The 13,590-nt window shown below is 36.2% G+C and overlaps 1 long non-coding RNA gene across 1 annotated transcript in view; it reads left to right on the forward strand.

The window, feature by feature from the left end:
- Positions 1-1,227: 1,227 nt before the first annotated feature.
- The window catches only part of LOC127687821 (uncharacterized), a 34,552-nt gene continuing 22,189 nt past the window's right edge, over positions 1,228-13,590 (forward strand). Inside the window, exons 1-2 of the long non-coding RNA XR_007978502.1 lie at positions 1,228-1,296; positions 1,904-1,981. This is a non-coding gene — a long non-coding RNA (uncharacterized LOC127687821). The remainder of the gene's footprint in view (positions 1,297-1,903; positions 1,982-13,590) is intronic.

Below are 13,590 nucleotides of genomic sequence, written 5' to 3' on the forward strand. Positions count from 1 at the left end.
TTAATAAATGGTACAATTCTTATTCTTGAACTTAGCAATTAATTTCCCAATAGTGATACAAGAATTACACATTTTCAATTTTAGAGTATGTGTGTGTATTTCTGTCTGACTCTGTATAAGTAAATGCCACTTGTGCATGGGTGTATGCAGAGACCAAAAGAAGGCATTGATTCCTTAGTCCTGGATTTACAGATGGCTGTATGCCACTAGAAATAGGTGCTAACAACCAAACTCTGATTCTCAGCATGTTCTTTTAACAACTAAGTCATCTCACCAGCCCTTGCTTAAAAAATTAAAGATCAAAATTAATGTTTGAAGCACATATGATTAGTCAGGGCTTTTATAATGTGACTAAATGTTTCATTACAGGAAAGATACAATATCAAATGTCTCAGTCTAAAACTTAGAATATTATTTATGTTAATTCCTCTGAGTAGTTAAATTATTTCAGCATTCCTTAGCTTTTAAAGGTATTAACTTTTGAAAATACCACTTGAATGAATTTTGTTGCTACTATGAGTCAGGTGTTCCCATTATCTGTACCTATAAAATAGACATTATATGAATCTAGAAAACAGACTTGCTCTTATCATATGCACCCTTACAAAAATGTACTCAAAGTACATTATGTTTTTTAGAAATTGGTCTGGTCACTAAATTTTAATGGTGTCAGAGTCATTCATAGATATCCATGTATTATGAAGATAATCAGAAATACTGGCATAGAGACTTCAGTGGAAGTTTTTTTATCATCTTTTAATTGCCAATTTTTAAATTCATAATTTGATGCCACAGCAATGTTCTAAAAATGCATAATTTGGTTTTTCTTTTGAGATTATAATTTCATTATAACATTTTTTCTCTTTAAAAGGAAGAGTCTTATGAATGAATGGTTATCTAGACATTCTTTGTGCTGAAGATAATCTTTAAAATATGAACAGCATATATTTGTGTGTAGAGGTGAAAAGTAACATCTCAATCTTGTCTATCACGTGTCATGACTGGTACAGGTCACTAAGTAAAACACCAAATAAAAAAAGCACAGTCTGATACAGAATCCTTCCAAACTATAGACCCAGAGCTCAGGGAACATTGCTTAGAAGCCATAAATAATACCCAATCATGCAGAAGTGTAAGTAGACACAATGGAAACATGACCTCATGGTAATCACCCAGGGGAACTCTGCAGTTCCTGTCTGCTCACATTCTTTCTGGCCATTCTGTGTAGCTTTATCTCCCCAGCTGGGCCTAGTACAGGACTCTTCAGGAACAGGGTTGTGCTTTCAGGCAGGATAGGTAAGTGAATTCTCTAATGACCTTACCTCATACTTAAAGGCAGAGAAAATCAGAACATGAGCTTTATAGCTTTTATAGATTGTACTTCAGAAAGGAATTTCAGTTTTTGTGATTCATTGTAGGGGACTGAACTTCTAGTTTCTCTGGTCTGCTTGAAAGAGAACTGAAAGAGAAAACAGGGGTGAGAGAAGGCCAAAGAGAGCTGCCTTCTACTAGATCCTGGAAATCAGCAAATCACTAAGACAAGACCCCATGCTTTGAGGTGTGGTATTTTGAGTTGAATCAATCAATGAGCAATGATGTTCTGGTACTACTCAAAGGACCCAATACATCTTTTCAGTAAATGCAATGAACTAGACACATGTTATCATGGTTCTAATTTTGTCAACTATACTATGGTGATACTTGATACTACCTTTCTGAAATCACTAATGCTTCAACACTCTAGGAGTTATTCTGTATGTTTTAAAATAAATATTTTGTATGAATGGCTTAAAGGTACCACCTAGTTAGGAGGGTGATTACAAAAGTATTTATAGTATTTTAGGGGAAAATTTTAGGATTCCAAAGAAGAAATTAAACTGAGAAAAGTTCCTTTCATTTTCAGTAGTGAGCTGATGAAAGTAAGAGTTCTGAAATGTGAGAGAGCCCTGGGATTCATTTGCATGTTTCATTTTCCCTAAAGGTAAGCCACACAATATAAAAATTTCTCCACAAATTTAAGGTTCTTACAAAGGCAGTTGTGGTATCACCACACAATTTTATTTCATATTTATGCTATTGATATTGATTTGCCTTTTGATCAATATCCTGGCAGACTTTCCCAAAATCATTGCATCTGTCGTGGTTGTGATGAATTATTATATTTAAAAAAGTAGAAAAGTGGAACAAATATAACCTTGGATTTTACCTCCTCTATTCATCACATTATTGAATCTTTATGTCTCAATTTCTTACTTTTTAGGATTTAAAAGAATATTTGAAGTAATAGATACTTTTAATCATTGCTTGGCTTATAATCACCTCACACCTGAAAAAGAACAGACAGAATTTGAACCCTGTCTAAGCTCCAGAACCCATTGTATTAAATGCAACACTTTAGTCATGATAAAGATTTCACGAATAGATGAATGAGATTTTGCTTTCCACAATTATTTAGTATCATTAAAGATATAATGTTAGTTAGGCATATTTTATGGAAAAGATGGCTATTTTCTTTTATCTCTATAAAAAATGATGAAGAAAGTCTTCTTGAAATAATAGGAAGAAAATGATCCTATTTTTTGAATATTCTGAAAATAGATTACATAGGGCAGTGGGTTGTAAGAGGTTTGCCTGTTAAGTCTTAACAGGCATCAAATAAATTGATATGCAGCCTTTTCCCACCAAACCCAATTGAGTTTGTAAATGCATTATCCCAGTGAGCTGGGGAAGAAATTTAATAGGAAATTTTGGCCCTCAAGCTACTACAACCAGTTATCATACAACACTTTAGGAAGCTGCCAACACTCCAACACTGAAAACAGTTCTTAAATCATGTTCTAGCTTTACTGTCTTGAGGCCTTGCTTGACTTTAGGCTGTTAACTTTGCTTTGCAGAAGAAAGTACTCACTAACCTCTTCCCCGGGAAGTCAGTTATATAAGAGAACCTGTGAATCAACTGTGCAGCTTCTATTGGTAACCACAAGTGTCCTTTAATCCAGACCCAACTCATCTTAGGAACAATAGATATCTGGTTTCAAAAACATGAAAATTATTATGATGTCCTTTATTTTCTAAGTATAAAAAAAATTAAGTTAGAAAGATGATGAAGAACAAAATTATGCGATGGGAGCTGAGTCCAAATTACTTTCTCTTTGTTCCCTAGTCCATTGCAAGGCTAACATTTAATGAAGAATTACTCTATGTTGACTATAATAGTTAATATCTCATCATTATTAAATGTGACTCATGGTGAAGCCCCAGATCCCTTATATTTTCCTAGGCAGTGCAGTCTCAGGTACACAACTTGCTCAGTTCTACCAAGTGACACTTCTGCACTGGAGAGACCCCTTCATCCACTTTACATGAATATTTTCATTTAATCCTCATAATACCCTACAAAAAGGGTACTTCTTATACCTTCCACTCATATATGATCAAAGTAAATTTGTCCAAGATTGTATACCTAGCCAAGGAGCCAAAATTCTACTACTGGTATCTTAATTTCCAGAACTTTCCAAAATACACATAAATATTCACATACAACACTTTGTAAGAAGAAAACCAGCTAGGAAGTTGGCAGTTAGCATAGCTTACATCTTTATTTAGCAAAACAAAATCAATCTAGCAGCTTCCTCTGTAAAACCCATGACAAAACATACCTGGACCAGCACCCTCAAATCCATTGTTGTGCAAACACACCCTGGCATTTCCAGTTATAACCTATTACAAATTTCAGTTGCTTTTTCTTTAATAGATTAAAAGGAAATGGATGATCAAAACTATTAATTCAGAGGTCAAAACCTTTGGAATGTCTATTGAATGACTTACTTTGAAGTCACAGTTAGTTTCGCCTTTTTTTTTTCTGAGTATAGCTTACAGTCAGTTCATAGATTTCTCTTCTGTAAGAATTATTAGCATAATGGGGTAATTCCTGGATCCCATTCTCTTCAAGGCAAGGCTGCTATAGAATGTAATACCCGAAATTAACCTGTAAGCCCCACTTGCCCAGGGACAGGTAACCTCCTAGGAGTTGTAGTTCTTGGAACAAAAGCCTCATGGGAAAGTACAATGACCCATGGTTTGTTATTATTAAACCCCTGCAACTCATGTCTCAGGGCCACTCAGCTAGGAAACTCCAGGGAATGGTCCTTACCAAAGTCTACCTCTTGGTCAGTATTTATATTTAATAAGACTTGCTTCAAATTTGACCCAAAATGGTAGAATTGACATTTCTCCTGTGAATCTTAGGTTTCACAGGAGCCCAGTATAGACTTCTGTCCTGCTTGGAATCACATAACAAAATTTTATTTATGCTGCTGAATAGTTTTTCTAGAAATCTTTATACTTAGAAAATACATTGATGTATATAAGAAAGACAAAAGTATTGTTCAATTTAGAGTAAGTTTTTTTTTTGTTTTTTTTTTTTCATTTTGTTTGTTTTGTTTTGTTTTGTTTTGTGTCAACTTATTGAAGAGGCAATGAAAGTTTCTAGATGGCCCATGCTACTGAATGGCTATAGGAAGGTAAGGCCTATTGAAGTCTGACTTTCTCAGAAAAAAAAATGGATGAAAAACTGGAGAAATAGAATTGCCACAAAGTACTTATTGCTAAAGCCACACACTATATATCCTTCTATCTTATTCATGTTGAAGGAGATGGACACATGGTAGAATTCAGGTTCTGGTTTTAGCCAGTAGCTGAGAGAAAATTCTCTCTCCAAGCCTCATGAGACTAATATGCAAAGTGGAATAATAAATCTACCTGCCTTGAAAGACTCCTAAGATTAAATAACTAACTTTAGCAAAGTGCTTAGCATGTCTGACTCATAGCTATTTGAAAATTACCCTATAATTAAATACCAGGGTTTATTTGAAAATGTACACAGTCTTTGATCCTCTTTTCTTCCTCTCTCGATGTTGTGTAAGGTTCTCACAAAACCAATAAACAAGGAACTCGAAACAACTAACCCAGAATGAACCCTTTTGAGAAAAGCACTAAGTTATTCCTGAAAATAAATATTTTCAAATCATTAATGAAGAAAGGGCTGAAGTTCTAGAAACTAGAATGTTCTCGAAATAGGAAGATAAATGTATTATTCTGTGGTAAATACAAAACAGTAGATGAGAAAAAGAGAGAAAAAATGCTGATTGAGAAGGAGAAAGAAATAGAGAAGGAGAAAATAAAAAGAACAGAGTCATGAGGCAGCTTAAATGGAGAGCTTTTCAAGTGTTTTCTTTATCTATTTGTTAAATATTTCTCAATAGAGTAATAGCCTTACTTGCTTATGGATTCCTCAGTTGTGAATTCAACTAGGCAAAGATAGGACACATGTTTTAATTGTATCTTAACTGAACAGGTGAAGATGTTTATTTTTACTATCATTCCTTAAATAATATAACTGTTATCTATATATACACCACTGACATTGTTTAAGGTATTATAAATAACCTTGAAATGTTTAATGTATAAAGGCAAATATCTTTAGGTATATTCTGGCATGTTGTAGAAGAGACATTGGCATCTATAAGGATCATGGAATTAATCCTCTGAAGACTCCCTGGATTGAAGGATGAATAATGTGAATAGATTTCTAGAAATATAAAGTGATAAACATGTCTTTTTAAGGAATCATAATGCCATCATGGTTAAGTATAGACAAAATTTGTAGAAAAGAAAGAAAGCACAGAAAAGGAAATAACTCTGTGTGGGTACGGCATGGCTCACAACAAACTGTTAACTGACTTAGGCTACATTTCATGAACTATGAATAAATGAAGAATGGTGGGTAAGGGCGGCTTCCCTTTCATCCCAGTTATATCCTGAAAATGAGAGAATTTTGCAAACTCTACAGGTCTGAGCTTAGACCACAACAGTCATAGAAAGTTTTCACTGTCAGTAAGGAAACCTAGATGTGCACATCCTCCACTTTCCCTATGACCTTGGGGGTTCTTTATCAGTGAGAATCAGAATAGCTGGAGGAAATGAAAGAACACCAGGTCACTTATGCCATGGTCTAAAGTTAGAAATGAGTGTAAGAAGTACTCCAAAACCCAACTACCTATCACGTTGCAACCCCTCAAAAATAAAAGATGTCTTTTTTCCCAGAAATTCCAGACCAATCTGCTTGTTTCTCATTTAATCAAAGTGGTCACAAGCCCATCCCTTTGTGGTCTCTAGTCATCATGATCAGGAGTAATGTGATAGATCATTTGATTTATCATGGCCATGTACTTTTGGCAACAGCTTTGGCTAAGAAGGGAAAAGGAGACAATCCATCAGGTATGGAGCGAGTGAAAAAATGCTGAGAGGTAAAGGTTCCTATATGTGTACTCTAGAAAGAATGAAACCAAAATTCTGCATATATTTCAGAGTAACAAAAAAATGAATTGGAATATACTAATCATATAAAAGCCTGTCTCTAAAAAGGATAAATATACAATTATAGCAAAAACCAAATATGCTATGTAGTCACAGCTATGACAAGGAGGGGAGACCAGACCAGACATGTGGATACAAGTTATACTTCTAGTAAAAAACATGGATTATAATTCACCTAGAGATTAGTGTTTACATCTGCATTTCTAATAAGTTGCTGGTGATTTAGGATCTCATTTTAAGAACAAAGGTTATGGGGACATCAAATTTTTTTAAACAATGAAATGGACAATATGGCATAGAGAGTTGAGGTACAGATGAACAAGACCTGCCTAGATGGATCTCCACTTTGGATTCCTGGAACTAGCTATTTCCTAGCACAGATATACAAGGCAATCCTGGAGAGTGCTAAAACATGTTCTTTGAAGTCAATGAGAAAAATGTTTTGATCTGAGGTTTATTTAGTATAATCATCATCTGAGGATGCTAAGCCTAGCATTCTCTCTTTCTCCTCTGCTAGAGTCTTCAAGTATAACAGTTGTGTCCATTCTTAGAATAAGTAACACAAAGTATGGATGAATAGCTGGAGAATGCTCTGCCAATGGTATCTTAAGGAGAGTATGGTTGGGGATTGGTAGAGAGGAAGAGAGACTAGATTCTTCTAACTACCTTTGACCGCCTAGTTGCCAACTGTAGACTTTCAATCACATGGAAACAGTTGCCTCACAACTTAACTGTTAAGCAGTCCTAGAAATAATGACAATGAATGGATTAGAAACTTGAAAACCATACAAATTTGACCAGTAATAAAGTGTCAGCATCCTAGAATGACAATGGATTTTTAAAGTAACTTGTTATAATAAGGAAGTAAATTTTCATTTGTGAAATACTTATTTCTGCATTTTTGTGATGACACAAAATCATATCATTTTTCCATAGATGTTGACCTCAGCAATCACTTTTATGAAGCAGTAAATGGAAGTATTTTCATACCATATATTTTTAATATAGTCTTTTAATTGATTATTCAGAATAAACAAAATAAAAATGTCTCCAGTATATTAATTTTCTGTTGAGAACCAGCCTCTTCTTTTCTGCTGCATTTTGTGGCCTAACATGTTTATCTTGCTATATTATTCTATAAAGAGTCAATAATTCTCTAGGACTAATATTCATTTTATGCAATCTTAAAAAGCAGATATTCCCCCTTACCCCTTACATAAAGCTCTTTAGTCTCTTTACTATTCATATGACTGTACTAAAACCAGAAAGCACAACATAGGAAAGGTTTCAAAACTGTTTCATTCTTGATTCTGAAAATAACACTTCTAAAATAAATACTAGATAATAAATTATTCTCTTTTCCTCTGTTCTCTTATTTCCCAGGTCAGATCTTTCATCTTCTATTATTATTCTTTTTAAACTCTTTTATTCTGAGTTTCTTCTATAATGCCTACATGTCTATATATCACCTTTTCACCTTAGCATGTATGTCATATGCTCACCAACATGCTCATCTCCCCTCTCTCTCCGTAATTTTTGTCTCTGACTTAGAATGTCTAGTTATGATCTCTAATTTATATTTGTGCTACAAACAAACACTCTATAATATTACATAGAGTTTTCCATCATAGTATGAGCTTACTGAAGCAGAAATATAGCTCAATGGTAAAACATTTTTCTGGTACGTGTAAGGCCTTAGGTTCCACTCTTAGTATCACAAAATAACAATATGTTCTGCAAGCACTTTTAAAACACAAATTAAGTCTTTAATTTTTATAATACCAATTTGAATGTGTTTTGTTCCCTAGAAAATTAACATTGAAGTTTAACCCTTATTGTGAGGTATCAAGAAGATATGGATGTTTTAATCAAGTATGGTATTCAGAACTCCGGCCTCTGCGAATGCTCATAACTGAGTAAAGCCATTAGTCTGGAGCCTTTATAACTGAAGAATGACAGGGTTTTTTGTTTGTTTGTTTGTTTGTTTGTTTGTTTGGGTTTTTTGGGGGGGGGATTTTTTTTTCGAGACAGGGTTTCTTTGTATAGCCCTGGCTGTCCTGGAACTCACTCTGTAGACCAGGCTGACCTCGAACTCAGAAATATGCCTGCCTCTGCCTCCCAGAGTGCTGGGATTACAGATGTGTGCCACTATTGCCTGGCGAAGAATGATGGTTTCCTAAAAAGGAGAAAGGAAACTGACTGCAGGACTTATGTGCATATACACACACCTTGCTACTTTGTGCCATATGCTACTTTAGAGCTTGATTAGTAAGGTGAATGCCAAATTTCATCCTTCAAACTCTAAAGCTAAGAACTAAACCAATTTCTGAAGTGGAAACTTAAGGGTTCTTTGGAAATTCATTTGGATGGTGTTTTGTTGGGACAAACACATAAAGGAATATTCCTCCTGGTCCCTCCTGCTGACTTGAGTGGAGGCTGAGGCCTGGCTATCTCTGCTAGGTAGTGCCACTGTTGCTGATTCCCATTTGCTATTCCTAACTCTACTGAATTAGTCTGCTGGTGTATCTGTGAAGTATTTGCTGGTAGATCTAGCTGCCTCTGCTGACTTGTGAACTGAACTGCTGATTTCGAGACAACACAGGTGGGAGTTGCTCCCAAGAATCTGTCTAAACAGGCCCACTTCCCTTATTGCCTTTCTTTTTTTATTTTAATTAAATATATTCTTTATTTACATTTCAAATGTTGTCCCCTTTACTGGTTATCCCCCCAAAAATCCCATAATCCATCTCCCCTCCCTCTGATCCCCAATCAACCTACTCCCTCTTCCCTGTCCTGGTATTCCCCTACACTGTGGCATCAAACCATCCCAGGACCAAGGGCCTCTCCTCCCTTTGATTCCAACAAGGCCATCCTCTGCTGCCTATGTGTCTGGGACCATGGGTAACTCCATATGTACTCTCTGGTTGATGGTTTAGTCCATGGGAGCTCTGGGGATACTGGGTGGCTCATCTTGTTGTTCCTCCTAAGGCGCTGCAAACCCCTTCAGTTTATTGGTTCTTTTCTCTAGCTCTTCCATTGGAGACCCTGTGCTCAGTTCAATGGCTAAGAATGCCTCCCTCTGTATTATTTGTCATGCACTAGCACTCACAGGTGACATCTATATCAAGCTCTGGTCAGCAAGCACTTGTGGGCATCCACAATAGTGTCTGGGTTTTGTAACTGTATATGGGATGGATCCCTAGGTGAGGCAGTTTCTGGATGGTTTTTCTCTCAGACTCTGCTCTGCATTTTGTCTCTGTATCTTCTTCTGTGGATATTTTGTTCCCACTTTTAAGAAGGACCAGAATATCCATACTTTGTTCCTCCTTCTTCTTGAGCTTCATTTGATCTGTAAATTGTGTCTTGGGTATTACAAGCTTCTGGGCTAATATCTACTTATCAGTGAGTGCATACCATGTGTGTTCTTTCGTGATTAGGTTACCTCACTCAGGATGATATTTTCAAATTCCATTCATTTGATTAAGAATTTCATGAATTCATTGTTTTTAATAGATAAGTAGTATTTTATTGTGTAAATATACTACATTTTCTGTATCCATTCCTTTGTTGAGGGATATCTGGGTTCTTTCCAGCTGCTGGCTGTTATAAATAAGGCTGCTATTAGCATAGTGGAACATGTGTCCTTATTACCATGAGTATGAAGTGTCCTGTGTCTTTTTTGATGACTTTTGGTTGAAAGTCAGTTTTATCCAATATTAGAATGGCTATTCCAGCTTGTTTCCTTGGACCATTTGCTTGGAAAGTTGATTTCCAGCCTTTTATTCTGAGGTAGTGTTTGTTTTTGACACTGAGGTGTATTTCCTTGTATGTAGCAAAATGCTGGGTCCTGTTTAAGTATCCAGTCTGTCAGACTATATCTGTATATTGGGCAATTGAGTCCATTGATGTTAAGAGATATTAAGGAATAGTGATTGTTGCTTCCTGTTGTTTTTGATGTTATTTTATGTTTGTGTTGTTATCTTCTTTTGGGTTTGTTGAAAGAAGGTTAATATCTTGCTTTTCCTGTGGTGTAGTTGCCCTCCTTATATAGGTGTTTTCCGTCTATTATCCTCTGTAGGACTGGATTTGTGGAAAGATACTATGTAAATCTGGTTTTATCATGGAATATCTTGGTTTCTCTATCTATGGTGATTGAGAATTTTGCTGGGTATAGTAGTCTGTGCTGGCATTTGTGTTTTCTTAGGGTCTATGTGAGATCTGCTTAGGATCTTCTTGCTTTCATACTTTCTGGTGAGAAGTCTGGTATAATTCTGATAGGTCTTCCTTTATATGTTATTTGTCCTTTTTCCCTTACTGCTTTTAATATTCTTTCTTTGTTTAGTGCATTTGATATTTTGATTATTATGCGACAGGAGGAATTTCTGTTCCAATCCAGTTTGTTTGAAGGTCTCTAGGCTTCTTGTATGTTCATGGGAATCTCTCTCTTTAGGTTAGGGAAGTTTTCTTCTATAATTTTGCTGAAGATATTACTATCCCTTTAAGTTGTAAATCTTTGCTCTCTTCTATACCTTAATCCTTAGGTTTGGTCTTCTCATTGCGCCCTGATTTCCTGGATGTTTTGGGTTACAAGCTTTTTGCATTTTGCATTTTCTTTGACTGCTGAGTCAATGCTTTCTATGGTATCTTCAGCACCTGAGATTCTTCCTTCTGTCTCTTGTATTCTGTTGTTGAGGTTTGCATCTATGACTCTTGATTTCTTTCCAAGGTTTTCTATCTCCAGAGTTGCCTCCCTTTGTGATTTCTTTGTTGTATCTATTTCTGTTTTTAAATCCTGGATGGTTTTATTCAGTTCATTCACTTGTTTGTTTGTGTTTTCTTGTAATTCTTTAAGGGATTTTGTGTTTCCTTTTTAAGGGCTTCTACCTATTGACCCATGTTCTCCTATATTTCTTTAAGGGAGCTATTTATGTCCTTCTTGAAGTCTTCTATCAGCATATGTGATTTTAAATTCAGATCTTGCTTTTCCGGTGTATTGTGGTTATCAAGACTTGCTGTTGTGGGGGAACTTGGTTCAGATGGTACTATGTTGCCTAGGTTCTGTTGGTAATGTTCTTGTGTTTGCCTTTTGCCATCTGATTATCTCTGGTGTTAGCTGGTGTTGCTGTCTCTGACTGTGGCTTGTCTGTCCTTTAAGCCTCTCTCTCTATCTGTGCTCTTAGGAGACACATTCTCTCTGTATACACATAAGTGCTCCTATAAGGCCAGCTCTCTTGTGGTTGTAGTTGGGTTTGTAGCTCTATGGCCCCGATCAACTCTGGGTGAGGCACTCTGTGGTACAGGAAGGTCCTGAGCCATAGACAGAAACCAGAAGCTCCTGCCTAAGGGTTCTGGACGTGATTCTTGAGCAGCAGGCTAGTTCTACCTGGGATGTCTGCCCTCTCTGCACCCTTTGGTGGTTAGCTACCTCCCTGTGCCACTTGGGTATGGTGCACTGTGGCAGAGGATGGCTACAATCTGGAGATTGAAACTGCCCTTATTTCCTTTTTTTCCTACTACCATTGGTGAATGGTAGGCTAAAACAGATATTAAAGCATTTAAGAACCATCATTAAAAATAGGGTTTAAAAAATTAAAGTTACAAATTTCTTTACGATTTTACACAGCCTTTGGTTACACTAACTGTAGAAAATCATATAATAATAGAGCACACTATAGTGAGGTAAATAGAGAAATATACCGACTCTAACCAGTACTTGATGAAAAGGGCATTCTCAATCAATACTGGTTAGATGAATAAACATTACAAACATTAATAATTTCACTTTTTTGTATGTTTAAGTAAGCTTTTCATTAATTTACATATTTATTCACTTTGCATCACAATCACAGCTCTGCTCCCTCATCTCCTCCCAATTCCACTCTTACAAATTTCTCTTCCATTATCCTTTCCCATTCTCCTCAGAGAAGGGGAAGTCCTTCTTGGGTATACCCCACCTTGGAACATCTAGTCCCAACAGGACTAAGGGTAATCCTTTCCCACTGAGGCCCAGCCAGGCAGTATAGGTATAGGAGGCGGACCCAGTGGCAGGCAATACTTCAATTATTAGGGGACTCACCTGAAGACCAAGCTGCACATCTGCTCCAAATGTTCAGGGGGCCTAGCGCCAAACTCTGCCTGCTCTATGGTTGATAGTAAAGTCTCTATGAGTACCCACGGGCCCAGGTTAGTTGACTCTGAAGGCATTCTTGTGGTATACATGACCCCTCAAGCTTGCTCAATTCTATCCCCTACTCTTCCACAAGATTTCCCCAGTTCTGCCTGATTTCTGGCTGTGAGTTAACTATATCCGTTTCCATTAGCTACTACATGAAACCTTTCAGCTAACAGTTATGCTAGATTCCTGTCTGCAAGCATAGCAGAGGTTGGTTCTCTCACATGGGAAGGGTCTCAAGTTGGGCCAGTCATTGGTTGGCCATAATTTTATTTTTTAACCCTCACAAAGAGACAGAAAGTCATAAGGCCGATAAGAACCAAGTACTAAAAGTCAAAAGCAATAAAGCCCAGGTATCCACTAACCAAAAGTACCTTTTTGAGTTCATGATATTTGAAAAGCTTTTCCTTGGTCTTCCTAGGAAGATCCTACAGATACTTCAATGAGAATCCTACTGAAATACTCTGGCAGAGAAAATTATTTCATTTTTCTCATAGTTTCAGTTTGTATCAGCCTACATTGTGTATTCAATGGATTCTCTGTTATGGCCTTTACCATGACCCTCAGGAAAAGGAGACGGACACAGTAGTTTTCAGCAACTGGACTTCTCTCTAATTGATTAAGACCAATGACCACACTCAGAAAAGATAGTCCATAACTTGTAGCCTAAAATTTACTACTTTCTACTTAAAAGTTGAAAAATTATACTTTATTTATTTTATATAGATGTATGTGTTCAAGGGATGAGACCTGAGCCCATTCATGACTTCCTTGATACATTTTTAAACATAAGTAACACATTTAACATCTTTGGAGCTTCTGTCCATAATACAAACATTTTAATATTTAGTTCATGGCATTTGCATTTTTATTAAGTAAAATTCAATAAAAATTAATAATTTTATGCTAAATACTTAGCCCGGTGCCTAGATTATAGTGTCTTTGCTAATCATTGACTCTTATCTATTAATATCAATATCTTTTTTCAACTCTGGAGTAAAATCCTGAAGTAAGCTTATGGTGGTATTGATATTGTGACT

This window comes from Apodemus sylvaticus, chromosome 6 (genome assembly GCF_947179515.1).
Source record: "Apodemus sylvaticus chromosome 6, mApoSyl1.1, whole genome shotgun sequence".
Lineage (NCBI taxonomy): Eukaryota > Metazoa > Chordata > Mammalia > Rodentia > Muridae > Apodemus > Apodemus sylvaticus.